Source organism: Myotis yumanensis, unplaced genomic scaffold, assembly GCF_028538775.1.
Source record: "Myotis yumanensis isolate MYYU_CA2020_CCGP unplaced genomic scaffold, mMyoYum1.0.hap1 SCAF_5, whole genome shotgun sequence".
Lineage (NCBI taxonomy): Eukaryota > Metazoa > Chordata > Mammalia > Chiroptera > Vespertilionidae > Myotis > Myotis yumanensis.
Window position 1 is genome coordinate 67561260 of NW_027223756.1, and position 7926 is coordinate 67569185.

A 7926-nucleotide genomic window follows, 5' to 3' on the forward strand; every position below is an offset into this window, starting at 1 on the left:
TTCCTCTCTGAAATCAATAAAATATATATATATTTTAAATAAATAAATAAATAAATACATAGGTAAATAAATAAAACAAGCAAGCTAAGACTAGACATTGTTATTTAACAGGAACACATATTGGTGCAGGGGTACGCACTCAGATCATGAGACCTACTTTTCTTTATTGCTGAGTCCCCAGGCTTGGTGCTGCGCCCTCCGGGCAGAGGATATGGGCTTCAAGCTCCTGGTTGGTAAAGCGGCATTGCTAGTGATCCTTGCTTATGACGGGATCTCTCTTAGCCACTTCCCCTTCGCAGTTTTTATGTTATTTTTTTTCTGAGCTGCCAACTGACTGTACTTTCGGTCTTCTTTCCTTCATCCCAAAGTGCTTCCTTCTCTTTTTTCATTTCTTCTTCCTTTTTAAAAAAGCCTCCTCTTTCCATTGGTGCTCCTTCCGCCTGCAGTCCCTTTTTTCCAAAGTGTGAGCTCTTGATCCCCTTCATAATCCCCTCCCCCCTCCCTGTAATCCCCATCACTCTCATTTCAGGGGTTTTAGACTTTTCAATCATAAATCTGCCAGGTACAGCTCTGCCCACGGCGCTTTCATCATTCCGATTCTCTTTGTCTGATTTCTTGCCTTTTTCTCTTTCATCCAATTCTTTTGCAGGCTCCTGCAGCAGCTTATGTGTCCCTGTGCAGATATGGTACCAAAAGTCCACATGGGAGACTCACTGATGACGGGAAGAAACCAAGTTTGTTGCTGCATCATAACTTAAGACTAAAATAGGTGTGCTGCCTTATTTCTTGAGAATGTGCGATAGAATGACATTCATTGTTTGAAAACTCCTAGAATAAGAAAAGGTTTGGCATTTATGCCTTCCCTCATACTTCTCTCCTCAAGCTGCAACGTTCACCGGAGAGGTATTTGGCAAAAGGCCTCTCCTGCTGAAGCAGTCACCTGACGACGCCCCTGGAGCCAGCCAGAGTCTAACTCAACTGCAGCGGTTTGACTAGGTGATGAGCACACATTATCATCAAATTGCAGAGCGGCTACAGTCTCCCACCTCACAGCTAGACATGATCTGCCTCCAAGGAAAACTGTCAGTGAGTGGTCATCTTCTTCATTGTAGGTAGTTCTTAAATTTTAGTTTCTGAAAAATCACTCGATGAGTCTCTAACAGAGAGAGCCCAGCTTCTTCCCCTAGAAATTCAGATCCAGAAGGTCTGGGAGAGAGTCCAGGAATTTGGCCCCGGTCCCTGCTGCTGCTGCTGCTGCTGCCACATTTGGAGAACCCCCTTTCTGCATTAACCAGAAGATAGAGGCTACAGACCCCTGGTTCCCCTCCTCCAAGTGCAAAGCATCTTGGCCAGAATCTCATCCTTGGAAGGGAAGATGGCTGGGACAGTCTCCTTTACTGATTATACTAGTAGTTGATTCCTTCCTCTCAGGCACTCAGAAAATATTGTTTAGCAACTACAATGGACAAGGTAGGGTCTGCCTACTGAAGGGAGGGTGCCATGATGAATTAGCATCAGTTGCTACCTCCTAGAGCATAAGCAGATCTTTATGGCTGACGAACGGAATTAACTGGGCCTGAGCTCGTCTGGCACTGTGCTGGGCTAGGTGCTCCCTCACACACCCTCTTGTATAGTCCTCCCAAGTTTTGCCTCTTCATTTCCTTCAAGTCTTTACTGATCCATTTCCCTTTCAGAGAAACTTCACTGGCACTCTAAATCAGAGTCAACATTTCAAAAGCTGAACTCTTATTATTTCCCCCAATCTGTTCTTCCCAGAGTCTTCTCCTATCCAGTCAAGAACAATTTCATTCCTCCAGTGGCTCCAGCCAAAACTGGAAGCAAATTATTTCTACTGCACCCCATATCTGGTCCATCACAAGTCCTGTTGGTCCTGCCTTTAAAATAGATCCAGAACCTTATCACTTCTTCCCACCTCCATTGCTACCACCCTGATCCAATCCACCATTCCCCTTTGCCTCAATTATTACAGTAGTCTCCCAACTGCACCCCCAGGTTCTACCCTAGTCCCCCTTCAGATTATTGCTGACCCAGCAGCCAGAGTGATTCTGTTAAAATGTTAAGTCTCATCAAATCATTTGTCTGTGCCAAACTGGCTATCCATGTCATTCCAAATGAAAGCCAGAGTCCTCACAACAACCTTTCCCACCTCACAGTCCTTACCTATCCACCCCTTGCTCACTTCTCCTGCCCACACCAGCAGAGTCCTACTTTGGCACCTTCATACTTGCTGCTCTTGAAATTCCTTCCTCTATTTGGTCATATGGTTTTACTCATCACTATCTCTGTGTCCTTAATTAACTATTGCTTTCTCAGTAGGCTTAGCTGGCCTCCCTAATATTTGAATACCTCTACTGATTTTTCCAGCCATTCTTCCAGATTTACATAACATCTCCACATTTTCCAATTCTTTATCTTATTTCTTATCTCTCTCCCTCTACAAGAATGTGAGCTCCTTAAAGGCAGGGATTTTTGTCTGTTGCTTCCTGCTGCATTCCAGGGCCTAGAACAATGCCTGGCATGCTCAATACTATTTTTAAAAATAAATAAGTTAAAAAATAAATGAATGAATAAATAAAATTGCAACCCCTCTGCACTCTCTATCCCTTTTTCTCTGATTTACTTTCTCCATAGAACTTATACTCTATTATACTGTAGAATTTACATATTTATTTTATGTTTATTTTTCTCTACTAGAATAAAAGTGCCATAAAAGCCAGGATTTCTATAATGATCACAGTTGTGTTCTTATCACCAAGAGTACCTGACTCTTATGCTTAATATGTATTTATTGAATAAGTAAATTCTTGATATATGAGTTCATAGTTTTACAGATTAAGAGGTTGTGTAAAATTGTGTAAATTAGGCGTGGTCATTAATGCAACTAGCATATAGCAGAGTCAGAGTTATAATTTGGGTCTGTGCAACTTTCAACCTGTGCTCTCAGAATACACTTGCCTGGTCAAAAAGACATTTGAGCTGGTATTAAAGGGTGTGTAGGAGTTGAGCAGAATGATTCTCTCTGCTGCAAAGTTCTTTTCCTCCTTTTCTTCCTCTTCTTCGCCTAGCTAGCCACCATAAAGAATGAATCATAATCTGGATGTCCCTTCCTCTGGAAAGTTGGCTCTGATCTCCATGCCTGAGTCTGGGATTCTTGTCTTTGTCACAGTACTTCCTGCACAGCCTGGAATGTCAATTGCCTATTTATTCTTTTGCTTTCTCCACTAGGTCATAAGGTTGGTATAAACAGGAATTATGTCTATCTTGTTCACTGTTGTGCTTTGAACTACCATAAGATTCATTCATATCAGGTGCCCCATGAAGGCTGGTTAGTTTAATGAAGGAAAGGAAAGGAAATTCAGGCAGAGGAAATAATGGAACATCACTCAGAGAATCAGAGAGGGCAAGTAGTACTGTGTCTCTGGGGCAGACGCTTCAGTGGGGTAAAAATGTGGGAAACAGCCCTGACCGGTGTGGCTCAGTGGATGGAGCGTCGGCCTGCGGTCTGAAAGGTCCCAGGTGTGATTCCGGTCAAGAGCATGTACCTTGGCTGCGGGCACATCCCCAGTAGTGGGTGTGCAGGAGGCAGCTGATTGATGTTTCTCTATCATCGATGTTTCTGACTATCTCTCTCCCTTCCTCTCTGTAAGAAATCAATAATATATACATATTTTTTTAAAGTGTGGGAAACACATAGAAAAAGTAGGGATAGAAAAGACTATGAAAAATCATTGAAGGTTCTGTTTTTTGTTTTTTTAAAAAGCTGGCATTTGATAAACTATGGGAACCACTGAATCACTTTGAGCAGAATGGCACAAAATGCTTCTTTTGGAAGATTAATCTGATGTTGATAATAGATTGAAAGGAGAAAGGGGACAGGCAGAATCTGCTGTAATAACCAAACCATAAAGGTGAAAAATATCTCCACTTGAATGGTAGCAGTGGGATTGGAATGGCGTAAACAGATGTGAGACATATTTTGAGGAAAGATTCAGTAGAACTTAGTGAGTTCCTGGGTGAAGACAAAGGTGACAGGGAATTGAGACAGCCTCCAAGGCTTTGATTCAGTGTGGCTGGAAAACTGGTAGTGCCTTTAATGGAAAAATAGAGAAACTGGAAAGAGGACAGAATCAGATGGAAAGAGAATGAGTTTAGCTTCAGGCATTTCAAGTCTGAACCATTTGCAGGCATTCTGGTAGAAGTGAAGCGAACTGGAAATTTAGGACTAGAATTCAGGACTGATGTCTCTCTATAAAGCCTTAAATATCTAACCTCTGTCACAATGGTCAAATTAACACTTAGCTTTCCAAGAGTGTTTCTGATGTGGACATTGAAAAATTTTGAACATCATTTAAAGGGTTAATTTTCAAAAATATTTAGCAGTCCTTTCTTATTCAAGAGGCAAGACTCTAAGTAGATAGAGTATACTTTTTCACACCTATAACCTTTGGAACCAGAAGGTTCCTGGCATTTGGCTGGGATGAGTATTAATTCTGTGGACATTTGGAAAGCCAGTGGAGAAAGATACACAATATAAATTGGAGAAATTTTGTTCAAGTGTTGAGACAAGCACTATTTGCAATCTTTCTGGTTGGGGCAAATTTCTGGGTCTTCAGTGCTGTGCCCAAATCCACAAAGTTTCCATTATTTGAAGACTCAAAGGAAGCTGCTATGAAAAACCAGTAAGTTACTAGGAATTAAATTTGTTTATGCTTTTCTGTATACTAAAAAAATAGATATGCGTGTGTTTTAAATCTATCTGTAATTTTTAAAAATATCTGATACACATGTTAGTATTTGTTAAATCTGGATGGTGGAAACTTGGTTATCTTATTTTATGCATTCTTCTGTATGCTTGAAATACAGTAGTTCATAAGTTTTTTTAAAAAGTTCAAAAAACAGATGTGCAAAACAGAGCAGAAGACTTAGGCAAGTCTGGGAAGCTGACCTACAGAAGCAAAGGAATGACCCCACTTTCCAAAGTGCCTGTCCTCTCCAGGAACAAAAGGCCATCATGTTGACCAGACTGCCAGGGGTCATGGGATAGAGGGGGAGGTAGTCATTCTGTTCTCCGGCCATGGGCCCCACAATGTCTATAACAGGCCTCTTGAGGTTAGCCACCAGCTTGGGAAGTCACAGATTCACCGACAGAAGTTAACAAGCTCCCGTGGTGACAATTCCTTGTAAGCCAAGCACAGTGACAGAGACACTTCCTTTCTGGCCACCCCCACACTGTGCCCCCTAGCTCAGGCTTCATTCTAAGGGCAGGGTCACTTCATGCCATGGTGGTGCCTTTCTGAGCCAAACAGCAAAGCACACCATGAGTCCTAGGGACCATGGTTCTCCCCCAGGGCGTGTGTGAGCCTGTGTGACCTGGGAAAAGTGGGAGAAGAGCGCCCCCGTGACTCTTCCTCCAAGTCCTCCAAAGGTTTCCTGTGTTCTGCTCCCTTCCTTTGGACAAGTCAATGAGTCTCTTTCCATAGGCTTACAACTGTCTGTCTAAGGCTCCTGCTCTAGAAAATTCCCCATTTCCCAAGCTGCCAAACCGCTCTGACCTCACTTCTTTCATTCAGGCCCTCGCTTGAAATACCACTGTCTCATAAACATCAGCCACACGGGCCACATGGCAGGCTCAATGTGGTGATGGCTACGTTCTGGTAAGTCAGCTTCGCAGGCCCAATGCACTGCTAATCCCACTTGAGAGAAATGTGAGAAACCCTGGCGCAGACCTGTGAGTTTTAGGCTTCTGCAAGGAGAAAGAATCTTTTTTAAAAAATATGTATTTTTAAAAATTAATTTCAGAGAGGAAGGGAGAGGGAGAGAGAGAAACATCAATGACGAGAGCAAATCACTGATTAGCTGCCTCCTGCACACCCCACCCTGGGGATCAAGCCTGCAACCTGGGCATGTGCCCTGACCGGGATTTGAACCGTGGCCTCCTGGTTTATAGGTCGACCCTCAACCACTGAGCCACACTGGCTGGGCAGGAGAAAGAATCTTGATGGGGGAGAAAGGGTGGGTATTTATTTCAAGCCAGAATCTAAGTAGAAATCCTCCCCACAAAGTGTCTTTCAACAAATGGAAGCCAACTGCCTCTTACTTTTAAGCCCGTGAAGACAGTCAGCATCCAGCTCCCAGCTCATCGCTCTGGAAGGGAGGAGCCCTTCCCAGAGTTCCCGCGGAAGGCCCCTGTGGGCCCCCCACCCAGCTCCCAGGTGGGGAGCAATGAAACCCCTTTCTCTCCGGGCTTTGTGATCTGAGGTTCCTGCAGTCTTCTCTTCCTGCCAGCCCTGCTGATCACCCCCTCTTCCAGCCAACACGCATCTCTGCCAGGACGTTGTCCCCATTCCTCGCTGCACCACTGGGAACAGTTTAGTGCTCCCGGCTTCTCCTTCCTGTGTCTGTCACCCCCCCACCAGCACATGCTGCTCTGCAGGCCTTGTCACACGCACAGCTCCATGACTGAGACAGGCCGGGCGTATGGCGCTGATCACATGTGCTGCACCAAGTTGCCAGGACTTTCTGGAACAAATAAAATGTAACATTCAGCTCCCGGAGCACCCCCGACACCAGACCTCCTAAAGTCTGCTTCCTTTCCAGCAAAACATTCGAGTCCCACATTTCCCCGGGGGAGAGGAGTGGATCAGACACTCTGAAAGGCGCACTGCCTACTGCATCCCTCAGGTCTAGCTTCCCGGGGCCACCGTGGCATCACCATGCCTCTGGGGTCTTAGGCTTTGAAGGTCAACACCGTAGAGATCTCTTTCAAATTAAGGAACCCTGGACAGTCACCAACATGTCTCCATTCTTTTTTTTTTTTTTTTTTTTTTTGAGGGGGGGGGGGAAGGAGAGGGATAGAGAGATAGAAACATTGATCAGCTGCCTCTTGCACGCCCCCTACTGGGGATCGAGCCTGCAACCAAGGTACATGCCCTTGACTGGAATCAAACCCAGGACCTTTCAGTCTGTGGGCTGAACTGGTTAGGGCTCTCCATTCTTTTAGCGATTTAAATACCACTCCCCCTTGTAGTTTTCCTCATGGACAAGTTACAAGAGAACATGGCCTCTCTTCTTCCTTGTAACCAAGGTCAAACGCCCTGTACTCTCTCACCACTGTTTTGGTGGGAGCCTGTTGGAGCACAACATCAATTCTACACCTCTACGTTGATTGTCAGAAATCACAGAAATCATCTTCTCATCAGTGTTGTTGTTTCTTTTTTGGAGTTCAGGGTATAGGAGCAGAGAGCCCTCGTCAGGCCTGGGCACACATGGAGCAGAAGGGGAAATGAGTCCCCGCTGAGAAACTCCACAGTCTCCCCGGGCACAGGGAGAGTGAACGCGCCTCCTGCCGTGCCCAGCTTGCAGAGCGCAGAGGACATGTGAGAGATGTGTTCTACTAGTTCCACCAAAGCATTTGAAATCCTGGTTGAAAAATACTCAGTATAACCATGTACGTTCATGACTTATACTGGATGAGGTTTATAAATCCATATGCACAAATGCTAGTGTTAAAAGCAAAAGGTGACACGTTGGGGAATAACAGAATTCAGCTTGACCATCCAATGTGCCTCCGGTTCCAAAAGTATATGTTTTGGCATTTGAGGGACAAGAAAGAGGATGCCAGATCAAAATTAATATTAGAACAAAATAACATCAAGAAAAGAAGCAGCCACAGGTGAAATACCCAAGGGTTATTATTTACAGATGTTTCGTGTTTCCAAAGCCCCCATCTTGGCATCTTCATCGACCCTACAGAGCATATTAAAACGGGCTGGATAAATCTTTGAGTGTCACAGGACTTGTAAACGCCATGATTTGTTTAGCATCCAATAAAAACCAGAGCCTTGCTAAATTAAACCAACACTCCTTTCCCTGAGTTTTATCTTGCTTATGTGGAGCCCAGAAAGC

The 7926-nt window shown here is 44.4% G+C and overlaps 1 pseudogene; it reads right to left on the minus strand.

The window, feature by feature from the left end:
• Positions 1–218: 218 nt before the first annotated feature.
• Positions 219–6161, minus strand: LOC139011391 (regulator of nonsense transcripts 3B-like; annotated as a pseudogene).
• Positions 6162–7926: the final 1765 nt, after the last annotated feature.